Source organism: Sarcophilus harrisii, chromosome 3 (genome assembly GCF_902635505.1).
Source record: "Sarcophilus harrisii chromosome 3, mSarHar1.11, whole genome shotgun sequence".
NCBI lineage: Eukaryota > Metazoa > Chordata > Mammalia > Dasyuromorphia > Dasyuridae > Sarcophilus > Sarcophilus harrisii.
This window is the reverse complement of record NC_045428.1, coordinates 251,098,914-251,113,744: the sequence shown is the minus strand read 5'-3', so window position 1 is coordinate 251,113,744 and position 14,831 is coordinate 251,098,914. Positions and strand designations below refer to the sequence as shown.

Genomic DNA, 14,831 nt, shown 5'->3' with positions numbered 1-14,831 from the left:
TGCATTAAATTATAACCAAAGCTTCTTCCAATGCTGAATCTATATTATGATCTTACACTGACATTTTGTAATTCCCTGTGCCCAAACGGTTTTTTCTTCCCTCCTCCCAGCTTTCTCCTATTTTTTATTTGCCTCCATCCCTCTAGCCTCAAGCTCCTTGGGTCATTTCAATAGAAGTGATGGCCAGAAGAGTAAAGATTTTTATTTGGTGGATTACTTTCCTGTTCAAAAAGTCCTAATAGCTCCCTATTACCATTTGGAAAAGTACAAATTCCTTGATTAGTACATAAAAGAATTAAGGAAAAAGCATTTATTAAAATCAAACTCTGTGCTAAGCAGCAGAGATAGAAATTTTTCAAAAGTAAGACAGTCCCTGTTTTTAAGGACCTCCCATTGTAATGGAGGAAGACAACATATATAAGAAGTTTTAGCGACAGAACAAATGGAAATTCTCTGTGGTCCTCAGAATACAATAGCAAGACAAATGATGATGAATCTTCTTTATTGTCATTTCCATTAACAATAAAGTCGTGATGTTTCTGATGCTTAACCATTTGATGGCAAAGGAAGGAGGAATCGTCTTCCTGGATCTTCAGTAGCTGTTGAAGAGTTAGGGCTGCAGCTCCTTGAGGGCTGCTTCCTGGATGATCTCAACTAAGGTTACATAGAAAACATGAATTTTAGACTTGGAATCTAGAATCTAAACTTGGAGCTACAACTTTGGAGGAAGGGTGGTCTTTAGGGTCAGCAGTTAGTGGGGGTAGCAGGGATAGTGAACCCCTTTTCTATAAGGGCTGCTTCCCAAATGATAGCTTTGGGGTTTCTCATAGAAGCAGAATTAGTGGTCTCGGCTTTCCTTAAGGCTCTTGGACCAGGATCTTGGACTGTCCTTACCAGCTATAACAAGAAGGAGTAGTTAAACAGATTAAGCTGACTTGACCCACCTGACAAATACATCTTTCCTTTCCCTTAGGGTCCTTTGTTGCTTTGGATAGCCTGGTTTTCCTGTTAGAGGATGGTTGAATTTGGCAGGAATGGTAGTGGCTGTTCTCTACAGGGGTCAATTCCTTGAATGATGACTATAGGGTTGTATTGGAGACTGAACTATTAGTGTGGGGAATTCCTGAGGCTCTGGCCTTTCTGCCAGTGCATAGCATATATGGCTATTGGTAGTTGAAACCTCAGTTTGTTTTAAGTTATCACTTCTACTTCCCCTGTTCTGATGAAGTCATGGATATTTTAATTTAATTTAATTTAAAAAAATTTTTTCTTTCTTTCAGTATTTCCCAATTATATTTTTCAACATGTTTAACATTCTTTAAAAAAAAAAAATCTGAGTTCCAATTTCTCTCTCTCTCCCTCCTGCCCCTCCCCTACCCCTTGAGAAAACAAATATGATATTGATTATTTTTGTGAAGTCATACAAAATATATTTCCACATTAGCCATGTTGCAAAAGAAAACACATGCAAAAAAAAAAAAAAACCTAAGAAAAATAAAGTGTCTTCATTCACAGTCTGCATTCAGAGTTTATCAGTTCTCTCTGTAAAGGGTCCTTTGAAATTGTCTTGGATCATTGTTTTGATCAGGATAGCCAAATATTTGCCATACTTACAATATTGCTATTACCAAGTCATATTCTGGTATGGTTTTCTTCTACTCTCTTTGATCCTACTCACCATCATCTGTTCATTTACTTCTCTATCTTCTTAGGCCTCTTATCTTGTTCCTCCAACAAAAGATGAAAGTCCTTCACAATTGGTTCTGACCTGCCTTTCCAGATTTACACATTACTCCACTTCATGCAAAATCAAGATGGCCTATTTGCTATTGCTATTGTACAAGCTATTACCCTTCTCCCTCCTCTACCCAGCCTTGTTGGAATTGCTTTCCCTTTACCTCTGCCTCTTAGAATCTCTATCTTCCTTCAAAATTCAACTTCATCATTTCCTACATGTGGCCTTTGTAAATCTCACCAATGTCTAGGGACTCTCTTCTCTGCTCCAACTTACCTTGTATTTACTTTGTATATATTTTATAAATATGTATATTCCCTGTAGAATGTAAGCAGCCTGAGAGGAGGGGCTGTTTCTTTTTTGGTTTTTTATTCCCAGCCCATCATAAATACTTTGTTGGAATCTTTACAAAATGTTAAGCCATTGGAGTTGATTTAATCTTAGAGAGTTATTTTGGGCCAGAACTTGAACTAGGTACTAAGTACAACTGATGGAAACAATGCTTGTGTTCACACCTTTAGAGAGCTCATAAGTATCTAAGAACTCAATGGAGTTCACATGTTTGGGAGATTTCATAGAGCATGCTGGGAGATATCCCACAATCCCACTCTCAGAGAAGTAGCATAAATAACAGTTCCAGGGAGATCTCAAGGGAGATCTGGGAAACTTCGACTGGGGTTGGAGACAGAGCACTCTGGGAGATACACAAAGCCTACTCGCCTCAGTTGGAGATTGAGTAGCCATGAGTCGGAGCTGGCTGGAGGCTGAAGAAAGCAGAGGCAGAAGCCAAGGACAAAGCTGCAAGATCTCTTGGAGCCAGGCAGAGGGATAGGCCTCAACTAATCGGGCTAATTTGGAAGGAGAAATAAACGTTTGCATTTTTACCAGCTGGCTGCGATTTTGGAGTAATTATTTATTTCAACTGAGACTAAGGCTGCCTCCAGAAAACCTTCACAATACTTAATGAATGCTTTTTGATTGACTGAAATTAAAGAAAAAGGAAAAAAACTAGGAGACACCAAAAAAATAGCATCAACAGCCAAAATGTGAATCTTTCACAGGGAGGGCACTCTGTGGTTCCAATCTCCTCTAAGGAAAGTCTTGTTCTTTCTCTGTTCCCATTTTGCTCTGACTAAATAGTAAACTATAGAATGTGTAATAAGGTGTTTATTGAAACTTAATTACCTACGGCTGCCTCCCTCAGAATTAGGTAGAGAAAAGGAGTGGGGGCAGGGGCAACCCAGGCAAGCATTGCAGTTAAGATCTTCTAAGCCTCTATTGCCTTTGAGGTGGCTGACTGCCTCAGTAAAGAGAGCCTTTTATTGTTCATAAGGACTCACAAATAACTGCTTGGGGTTTGGAAAGAAAATTAGAATTTGTATTCTTATTCATTTTTTTAAAAGAAAGAAATGAAGCAATATTGATACATTAACACTAGTTTTAACTTGGTCCATGTGTCAGATGATTGTGTATTGCTTATCTAAGAGGTATCCTGAGGGAAGAATGGAAACCCCTCAATATGGAAGTATTGACACTGGCACCTTCAATCATTCATTCTGGTTCATTATATTGCAACATTACATGTGTCCAGAGAAGTAGATTTATAGATTATATTATCTAATTTTAACTAGACTAATCTTCACAAAATATGATTTAAAAAGCTTCCTTCAAAGAGACCACAGATTGAAGATAACATGAGTGTAAAAGTAAGTTTGTTTTATCAAGAAAGTTAACTATTCCCTCTTAGATGGCCTCCACCCCCTTATAAAGGTGCAGCTACATGATTAGATACAGTGGATAGAGCACCAGGCCTAGAGTAAGGAAGCCTCTTTTTGACTCCAAATCTGGCCTCACACACTGTGTGATCATAGGCAAGTCACTTAACCCGATTTTCTCATCTATAAAATGAGCTGGAGATGGAAATGGGAAAACACTGCACTATCTTTTTCAATGAAACTCTAGATGGGATCACAAAGAGTCTGTCACGATTGAAATGACAACAACAACCTTCATATGGACAGAGTTGCTCTTTCCAGTTCTTCTCTTCCTCCCAAGGGTGTGATTTTCCCTGATTTGTTGCCTTTACTCTAACCTTCAGGTGCAGTGGACCTGCTTTTGAACCTGCTTTGGTAAATGGAACAATAGAATGGTGACTTTCCTGAGCCTGTTAAGATTTGTCTCCTACTGAAATTACTCTAATTTTTTTTTTCAACATTGATATTTTTTTTGATGTTTCTTTTTTTTTCTTTTGAAAAAATTTTCTTTACAACATCATCCCTTGCACTCACTTCTGTTCCGCCTTTTCCTCTCTCTCCTTCCACCCCCTCCCCCAGATAGCAAGCAGTCCTATTCATGTTAAATATGTCACAGTATATCCTAGATACAATATATGTGTGCAGAACCGAACAGTTCTCTTGTTGCACAGGAAGAATTGGATTCAGAAGGTAAAAATAACCTGGGAAGAAAAACAAAAATGCAAACAGTTTACATTCATTTCCTAGTGTTCTTTCTTTGGGTGTAGCTGCTTTTGTCCATCCTTGATCAATTGAAACTGAGCTAGATCATCTCTTTGTCAAAGAAATCCACGTCCATCAGAATACATCCTCATACAATATCGTTGTTTAGGTATATAATGATCTCCTGGTTCTGCTCATTTCACTCAGCATCAGTTCATGTAAGTCTCCCCAGACCTCTCTGTATTCATCCTGCTGGTCATTTCTTACAGAACAATAATATTCCATAACATTCATATACCACAATTAACCCAACCATTCTTCAATTGATGGGCATCCACTCATTTTCCAGTTTCTAGCTACTACAAACAGGGCTGCCACAAACATTTTGGCACATACAGGTCCCTTTCCCTTCTTTAGTATCTCTTTGGGGTCTGACTTTTTACTTAGCAAGCTTCCTTTACATAACTGCCTACTTCATTCTTTGCCTAAAGGAATCTATGATAGTCTAGAGTCTCTTAGCTTAATATTTTCCCAAATACTATTTACTTTTTATCAATAAGTTTTGAGCCCTTGACCAAGGAATCCACCCCAAATGATTTAGAAAAAGAGCTTCCTTAATGTTCTTTTTGTAGCTTCCTTGAGCTACAAAATACATATAGACCTCTAATACTTTGGGTAAATCATGGTTCATTGTAATATGAGTTTGTAGGAGGATTAAGTAAATAATAATAATAAATATAAGCTCAAAAAAAAAAAACCCAGAAATAAACTTCAAAAGAGATACTCTTCCTAGGGGGAAGAAGAGAAAGAAGGGAGAGGTGCAAACAGATACAACTAGTCTTTTCAATATGGACTCCATCTGATTTCTACATTGTTCATCCCCTTCTGGAAGCTGTAGCAATGACACTGGTGGCAGTTGATCCCCCAGCAGCTCCCTTTTGTTGGGAAATGGAGGGAGTCTGTCCTCTCCCAAACATGTTGGTTACTTTTCATTCTTTTACAAGATCCCTTCTCCTTCTTCTAAGATGGATGGAAGAGTCCTCAGCCTTTTGAAATACAGAAACAGTGATAAAGCAAGGAGAAGTTCACACAAACAGAGAGAAGGGACTTAATAGCCCCTTACAAAGAACAGTCTCTAATGTCCTGCTACACTTATTATTTGAGCATATAAACAGATGACAAGAAAAAGATAGAACTAACACTTCTATTGTGAACTCTGTCATTGTATCATGAGGTAAAAATAACATGATCTAATCAGATCTCAGAAGAACTTGGCCCAAAATATTTAAAATTATCAAGGAGATTATAAATTTACCTCTATTCTCATTAATAAAAACCCTTACCTTAAGGGTATATATTGTTTTGGGTATTATATTATATAGCTATTATACTATGAAACCACCCCAATTAACAAAATATTTAAAACTAAGCTTTTGCATTTTGTTGCTGGAAACATTGTGTCAACTTTCACAGCTCTTTCAATTTAGGGAAATAGAAATTTTTTAACTTAACTTAAAAAATCTTCTAAAATGGAAGGTTATAGACTTCTAATAGAACATAAGGTTTTTGAATGCAGACTTTGTTTGGTTTTTTGCCTTAAAATCCCAAGTACCTATGGTAGTGCTTTACATATAATAGATTATTTATAAATGTTTGAATTGGGTCCAATTAAAATTTTTTTCTTATATTTTTTGAGGCAATGGGGTTAAGTGATTTGCCCAGTATCATACAGCTACTAAGTGTCTGAAGTCAAATTTGAACTCAGTTCCTACTGACTCAAAGGCTAGATTCCACTGCTCCTCCCCACCCCACCCCCTCCCCCTTCCCTACTTTCCTTAAGTTCTTTTAATAGTATGAAGCACATTTCCTTCACATACATATTTTTCCCCAAACACTATAATTTATTCTATACAATACCTCCTCTTAATCCTTGGGGGGGGGGGGGAGGAGGAAAGGGGATATATATATATATATATATATATCATGAAGTTCTGAGTATTTCAAGCACACAAATGAAATAAGACACTTTTTCCTTTTTAGGAACACCCAAAGTATTTCTAGTTTCAGCAACAGTCCCAGCCTCTTAAAGTAGTCTCTGACTTCATTTTTCCTAACAGCTGTTTTGCTGAATATAAGCCTCTGAGAGGGAAAGTTTTATGAACAAAATCTGGATAGTATCTGATTAGAATCAGCTTGAAGCCTAGTGACTGATAGCCATAAAATCCTTATTAATGACTCCTTTCCTCATAACTGCTCTTGTTTTGTCCCAGAGCAGGGAATAAGGAATGCTTGGAAAGCTTGAGAGTTATCATCCTTCAATCACTTGACAAGTGCTTTGTTTCCAGGCCTCTGAGCTATTTCCACCATATCAGTCCTCCTTCACTTATTACAGGTCCCTTGAGTGTTAGGCACTGTAATGGGTGCAAAGTGAGATTAAATAGGTAGGGATCCAGCACTCCAGGAAATTTAAAATGTAAACTATACAGGGACAAACATAAAAATTCAAGTCAATTCTATAAATAAGCATTTGATTAGTGCCTAATAAGTTAAGAGATAAGGGGCAGTCAGATGGTACAGTAAATAGAGAGCTGGCTCTGGAGTCAAAAAGATGAATCCAAATTCAGCCTCAGATACTTCCTAGCTGTGTGACCCTAGATAGATCATTTAATCTCTGCCTTAATCCATTGGGGAAGAAAATGACAGACCACTCCAGTTATCTTTGTCAAAGAAAATGTATAGTTCATGGGATCACAAAGAGTCCAACATGACTGAAAAACAGTAAGGTGAGAAATAAGATGGTCAGGAATGTGAGATAGGCTAGTGATGGTGAATAATACTATCCAAGTCAGAAAAATCTAGATGAATATACATCAGAGTGCCCAGCTCTGTTGCTCAGGAGAATCTGATTTCAAATCTAGCCTTGGACATTTATGAGCAACATTTATGATTCTGGGCAAGTCATTTAACTTTTGTCTGCTTCAGTTTCCTTATTTGTAAAATGGGGATTAATAATAGTATCTACTTCTCAGGGTGGTGAGGATCAAATGAGATAATAAATGTAATAGAGTAAGTGTAATGTAAATATAAACAATTATTATTCAAATCCTACTTCTGATAATTAATACTGTAGCTGGGTGACCCTGGACAGGACTCCTAGGATCTATCTATTGCATCCATACCCTCCCTTGACTATTTCCCTAGTTTTTTACCTACTCCCTTCCTGCTCCCTCCTCCACCCCAGTTGTTGGTTTTCTACAAATCACTTTGCAAATATTTATGATTTATTTGTCTCTTGAAAGAAGGAGATTTTGTATGTGTGTGTGTATGTCTCCCTAGTTTATTCATGGTAAGCAGTTAACAAATGCTTATTGAACTAAATATCTACTACAGGTGAAAGAATTCCCACACTGGGCCTTCCTTACCTACACTAAGAGAATCACAACTATTTTGTTTATGTACAAAGCCTTACATTAACCCCTGGTTATAACATGGCAAAAATGAAAAAGTTTTAGAAGCATATACAGGGTTATGTAAGTATCAGTCAAGGTGGAGTGGTGAGTTCAAATCCAACCTTAGACACTTGTTAGCTGTGTGATCCTGGGCAAGTCATTTTACTCCATTTGCCTCAGTTTCCTCATATGTAAAATGATCTGGAAAAGGAAATAGCAAACCATTCTAGTATCATTGCCAAGAAAACTCCAAGGGAGGCCATGAAGAATGAGACACAACTGAAAAATAAACAACAAAACGCAGAATATAGTGGAGTTACATGGGGGGGGGGGGCGGGGCGGGAAGAACTGACATTTAAGCCCATATTCTGTGAAGCCTCCTCTAATGCCCTCAGGTGAAAGTCATCGCTTTCTCTTCCAATTTCTTTTTTAGATTTAGTCTGGGTCTTGCTTTTACCTTTTTATACTTAACCTCGGATTATAATGATGTACATAAAGTGTTACTCTCCTTAGTAGATTATAAACTCTTTTTCATCTTTATCAGCCAATGATGTTTAAATAAGCCTTGAATTTCACATTTTAACTTGGACAAGAAGGAATAAAACCTTAATGAGAGAATTAGAGATAAAGATACAGGTGGAAGGAGGAGGGAAGGGGACAAAAGGATGCATCCAACTAACAATCTCAGAAATATGAATACAACCAGAGCATAGCTGCTAAGGAGGATAGATAAGATTCATAATTTAGCCAACCAAGGGGTATCTCTGGGTCTCAGCAGAACGAAGAAGGGAGGTGATCTTGAGAACGACTGCCCTTGTACCCACAATGGATCCCAAGTGCCCATCCTTTCTTTTTATTACATGTGATGAAAACTAAGTTTAGTCCTTTCACAACAGGGCAGTTTAGTGATACAAGTGGTGTCAAAAATTGTATGGGAAGAGTCTGGATCTCTACTAGGAATTATCTTTTAGGGAATAATAATAATAACACCTACCTTCTCTTTTTCTTTCCTCTCTTATTTTGCCAGAACCAGAGAAATTCCATGAAAGATAGATGCTTTCAAGTCGAAAGCATTCTGAAAAAAAAGGGGAGGGGGCGTTGAATAGAACAGAGAAACAGAGGGAGCAAAAACAAAACAAAACAAAAAAACAACCATAAAATGTGTTAGGGGAATGTTTGGTAATCCAATTTAGTTGGACAGGAAGAAAATTATGTGAGAAGAGTGGGTAACAACAGTGTTGCAAAGACTGATTAGAGTCAGATCATGGAGAGCCTTAAATGTCAGTTCTTAACCTTTTTTGTGTTTCATGAACTCCTCAGGCAACTGGTGAAACCTCAGAATAATGTTTTTAAATATATATGATAAAGCATAACACTACAAAGGAAATCAAAGGTAAGTGGAAAAAAAAGGTGTTACCATATGCAATGTTCTCTTGGTAACAGCAATATTGTTTTAAGAACAACTTTGAGCAACTAAATCATTTTGACTATTATAAATAACATTAAAAATAAAGGACATATGAAGAAAGATATCTATATCTAGAGCAACAACTGATAAATAGAAATACATATGGATATTTTAAAACTATATATATACATATATACATATTTGTATCTAATGGTTGCTATCTTTTAGATGGGGTGGGGGACAAGGAAGAAAAAAGGGGAAAAAGACATTTACATGATATATTTATTATATATTTAAAAGGAATAGCAAGTTGTGCAAAATAGCTTTGCAGTTTCATGTGCAATCATCTTTTTATTATACTATGTTATAAAAGTGCTTGTTTTATTCCATAAATTAAAAATAAAACAAGTTTTAAAAATAAATTGTAAATTTTTCTCATTCATGTTCAAGCACCCCCTGAAATCTATCCATAGACCCTTTGCGGAGCCATGGAAACTCAGTTTATAAACCCTTGCCTGGGTTAAGATGTTTGGACTCTTCATGAAGCCTTCTCTGAGCCTCATAGTTGTTAGTATTCTCTTTCTCCTCAAATTACATTGTATTTTTTTAACTGCCTGTGTATCATGTGCCTCAATGGAATGAAAACTCCTTTGGGCAGTCTGATTTCTTTTGTCCTTATATCCCTGCCAATTGGCACAGTACCTTGTACATAGGTGGACCTTGATAATGTTGGTCAGTTGAATTGAATGAAATAGGCTTTGTCCTAAAGGCAGCAAGGAACTGTGAAGCTGAAGCCGAAAATTGAAATCTAAATGTCAAAGACAGGTGGGAGATGCTGCTGCTCTAGGGACAATCCTACAGGAGGGAGATTATAGAAAGAGAAAAGGTGAAGACAAAATAGATACACTAATGACCTTATTTGCTTAGAGGATGTACAAACATGAACTATGACACATGGAAATGTTGGCAATGTGAAGAACCTGGATTTGAAGGTATAAGACCTTAGTTTAACTTCCTTGTTCTGTGACCTTGAGCAAATCAATTATTAAATTAAAATCAGAGTACTAGATTAGATGATTTATAAGGTCTCTTCCAGCTCTAAAGGTATGGTCTTATATTTGAGAGGTTTTTAAAATAAAGTCTGTAGACTTGCTTTAAAAATACTCACACATCACATATTGATAAATATATTACAAAAGAATTGGTTTCTTTTTGTAATAATAAGATTTATTTTTAAAGGGTATGTTTTATTTTAAGGATTTAAAAACCTTATTTTGAGAAGGGATCCGTAGGCTTCATCAAACTGTGAAAACAGTCCATCTCCTTTAAACAGTTTTTTAAAAAACCTATATATATATATATATATATATACACACACACACACACACACACACACACATATATTAATTAGAACACATGAGCTAGGAAAGACATTTGGATCTGGGAACTTCTGTCAATGGTTGCTGTTCAATCATTTTGGTTGTGTCAGACTCTGTGACCCTATATGGGATTTTCTTGGCAAAGATATTGGAGTTTTCTTTTCTTCTCCAGCTCATTTTACAGATGAGGAAACTGAGGCAAACAGGGTTAAGTGACTTGTCCATGGTCACATAGCAAATACGTGTCTGAGGTTGGATTTGAACTCAGGAAGATGAGACTTCCTTACTCTAGGCCCAGCACTCTGTGCATTATGGCACCACCTAGCTGTTCTCTCTCTGATATCTCAAATGAAAAATTATCTCAAAAGTCAGATATATATGTACCTAAGCAAGATTAAGAGAGGCATTAAAGAAGTCATATCAAAGTTGGAAAAAAATTTCCAAGCACTGAAGTGAGTAAACACTGTTTAGTTGTTAGGCTTTTTTATCTTGACAAGACATTAAACACCTGACTCTTGTGCACTAAGACAAACCAACTATAATATGGCAAGATTGGAAGAGAAGTATATGGAGAAATACCTGATGGAGTGGGAAGACCATTTGTACTTAGAATCAAAAAACCTGGATTCCACTTAGCTCTGACATTAATTTACTTCTGGCAAATCCCCTTACCTCTCTGAGTTTCAGTTTTCTTAACACTTAAAATGGGGTTAATAACCCACTACCTCAATAATAATAACTAGAATTTATTTAGCTCTTTAAAGTTTACAAAGCACTTTTCTTATGTTGAATCAATTGATCCTCAGAGGTTGTTTTGAGGAAAGTACTCTGAAACCTTTAAACTGTTCATATGTGCGTTATTCTTATCCTTGCCAAGGGACAAAGTTAGGATGGGAGAGACATGGAAATTTACTGGCTGGTCACAGCTGTTTTCCCACCCCATAAAAGTACAAAACTACCTATTGTCCCATAGGTTAGTGGACAAATTAATTGCCCAATTAACCTACAAAGACTCACCTTTCCCTTGTGCATTCATGAGAAAAGGGCTATAGATTTCACCAGGGGACCATGAACCCCCAAAAGGTTAAGACACTTGACTTTTTACTGAAATAGCAGGTTTTGATTTGCACTGGGTTAGATTATGAATGTGTAATCTTTGAGAATTGGTGAGATCCTTCAGATACTCCTGTGGTCAAAATAATTACTCACCTCTGATTTGGCATGTTTATTTTTAGTATTCTTAGCAGTACAAGTTTAGCAATCCAAGTTTAAAGGCCTCATTTAAATCAGAGATTACCCAGTACACGTCTGTTCACTGCCAAACTCCAAGTTCCCTTTTTTTCCCCCACAGGGAAGAGATCTTTCATGAAAGATTCCCATAAGTCTCAGGAAGTTCCTCTTAGTTGACAACTCTGCTCTGGCCCCATACTTTTCTATTTATCTTTCTTCCTCTTTCCCTAGAGCTTTCAATTTAGTTAAGGGAAGATGTTTGTTTATATCAACCACAAAAAGATACCACCCTTCACTAGCCTCACTGGCAAGAAAATAAATTAAATTGAGAGTATTTGTTTGCTTTTTAAATTAGAAGACAAATCATGGGAACTTCATTTGATCATAAGTAGTAAAAAATATCTGTCTGTTGGACTATATCATTTAGTATTAAACATCAATAGCAATGACTCTGAAGAACTCATAAGAGAATGAAACTGATGACTATATAATTTTGCCTCACTTAAATCCAATTTGTGCACAAGTCAAAAGGCATTCCATATAACATTTTTCTATTTTATTATTCAATAACTTGACAATTTTATAATTTTATTATTTTGCTATTTATTCTATTATTTATTATTTTCCTATTTTTACCCATTCAAAGTTCTGTGGTGACTGACTAGTGGCAAAGCAGAAGATGCAGATAGGCTGGGAGCTGTACTCACAACCCTGTTCATAAGTGGCCCAGGCCCTAGGGTCATCTTCCAGTGGTGTGAAGCAGCAGTAGAATTTGGCACTTTCCTGGAGCTCTGAGCAGACTAAGCTGTGTACCTCCTGTTGTGAGGAAGGAGCTAGAAAAGATGCCCTAAAAACTGTCTGCTTTACCTAATTTTGGCCTGTTTACCTCCATGGGTGAGGATCCAGTAGTCAAAACACAAAAACATGTACAAAAACTTTTGCAAAGATAATTTCACTCATCACTGGCATGTGGAACACATACATATTTATGGACAACAAGAAATCTAGTAGAGCTGAAAGAACAGCTCTCATTGTGAGAGAACTCAGAGGGTATCACGTTCAAAAAGCAATCCTGAGTGAAACAAGTTGGCAAATGAAGACCAACTTGTCAAAGTTGGAGCTGGATACACTTTTTTTTTCTGGAGTGGCTCCAGTGATGGGTAGCACCAGGAAGCTGGCATAGATCTTGCAATCAACTGATCTAGTCAGCAAGCTCATATGACTGCCAAAAGAAATGAATGACAGCCTCATGACAATGCAATTGCCACTTGTGGGAAAGCACCACACTACCATCACCAGTGTACTTATTCTCACCATAACAAACCTTGATGGAATCAAAGATGGAGATCTGGAGAATCTCATTATCTCATTATCAGTGTGCCAAAAAGGGACAAGCTTATAATTCTTTTCACAGACTATTAGCTATGTCAGGGATTCCCTAGGAGGAATGGAGTCAGTCAGAAACAGCAATAGCAATGGTCACTTATTATTAAAGACTTGTTCATTTTGTGACTTCATCACCAACACTATCTTCTATTTACCTAAATGTAGCAAAACTTTAAGGGCTGTGCCCTTGTAGCAAACAGTGGTATTTAATAGACTATGTCTCTGTAAGGAGATGAGACAGAGAATATGAGAGTTAAGACAGAGATGTGTGCTACAGAGTGCTGGGCCAATCATAAACTTATCCACTTTAAGCTAAATATTCACATTTAACAAAAGTGGTGACCCCAAGACATGACAGCTATCAGAAGACTCAACATCAACAGCTTAGAATGCTTCTCAATGTTAGAACAATTTGTTAGTGACTTGGAGGGAAAGTTGAGCTAACACTGTTAATAACAATGGAGCAGAAAAGGAGTGGGCAACTTTCAGAGATTTTGGTAAACAGCATCACGTTTATTCATTTAGGCCAGAACACTAGCAAATATCAGGATTGGTTTGATGAAAATGACTGCGAAATTCAGAAGATATTAAATGAAATAGAAGAACTCTATAGAATCTACCATCCATCTCTAAAAAGGTAGTATTTAACTCCATCAACAGGAAAGTGCAAACAAAGTTTAGAGAAATGCAAAATTCTTGCCTCAGTAAGAAAGCAGGTGAAATTCAGTTTTCCAATGATAGTAACAATCCAAAGCATTTTCTCCTCTGAAGGTTATTTATGGACCAAAGACTTTTGGTACATCTCAACTACTCAGCTCTGATGGAGTCATACTGATCAGTGATAAATGATCAGTAATAAAGATGATCTTGGAGAGATTGGCTGAACCCTTCCATAATGTCCTCAACAGATTATCATCAACCAGTGCTGAAGCCATTGATTATTTACCTCAAATTGCCGTCAGGGCCTCTCTAGCCAAACTTGCATCTGAAGAAGTTTCTCTTGTATGGCAAAGTGCCTGATGTTGATTCTATTTCAGCAGAGATTGACAGACAGGGGGTCCAGTGTTCATGTAAAAAAAAGAATGTTCTGGAAAGCAGACATTATCCCCCAGGAGATCAAGGATGCCTCTATTATCCAGCTCTATAAAGGAAAAGGAAACAGATTGTCCTGTGACATCCACAAGATAGAGTATTTCTTAATTCTTGCCAGGTTATCCTTTTAATAGGCTGACCCATCATCTGGATAGTGGTCATCTACCAGAGTGCCATATGGCTTCAAAAAGGGCTGAGGAATAGTTGAGCTGGTATTTGCTCAGGAGAAATGACAGAAGCAGAACAGAAGTCTGTATTCAGCATTCTTCGATCTAACCAAGGTCTTTGACACTGTTAGACATGAGGGCTTGTGGAAGATCATGGCAAAATTTGGTAGCCTTGTTCATCAGTACTGTATGCTAGTTCCACAATGACACACTTGCTCAGGTTCTGGATAATGGATGAGGTTCTCATGCTTCCCTAGTCACTAGGGGAGTGAATCAGGGCTGATTCCCATTCTTTTCTCATTCCCATGCTTTTTATCATGATGATTCCATTGAAAAAAAAAAATGGCATCAAGAATAATTGCCACACTAAAAGTAAATTGTTTAATTTGAAAAACCTATAAGTCAAGACTAAGTGCAGGGAGAATTTGTACACAATTTTTTTGTTTGCAGATGATTGTGCACTTAATACAGCCTCTGAAACTGAAATACAACAGAGTATGGTTCAACTGATTCTCTGCAAAACAGGTAT

General features: G+C 37.0%; 1 long non-coding RNA gene across 1 annotated transcript; it reads right to left on the bottom strand.

The window, feature by feature from the left end:
- Positions 1-437: 437 nt before the first annotated feature.
- Positions 438-14,180, bottom strand: LOC116423099. Its single transcript, XR_004233570.1, has 5 exons — positions 13,990-14,180; positions 9,751-9,903; positions 8,635-8,715; positions 1,679-1,728; positions 438-654 (listed from the first exon to the last, which is right to left on the bottom strand). It is a non-coding gene; the product is annotated as an uncharacterized LOC116423099 (long non-coding RNA).
- Between the last annotated feature and the right edge of the window lie 651 nt (positions 14,181-14,831).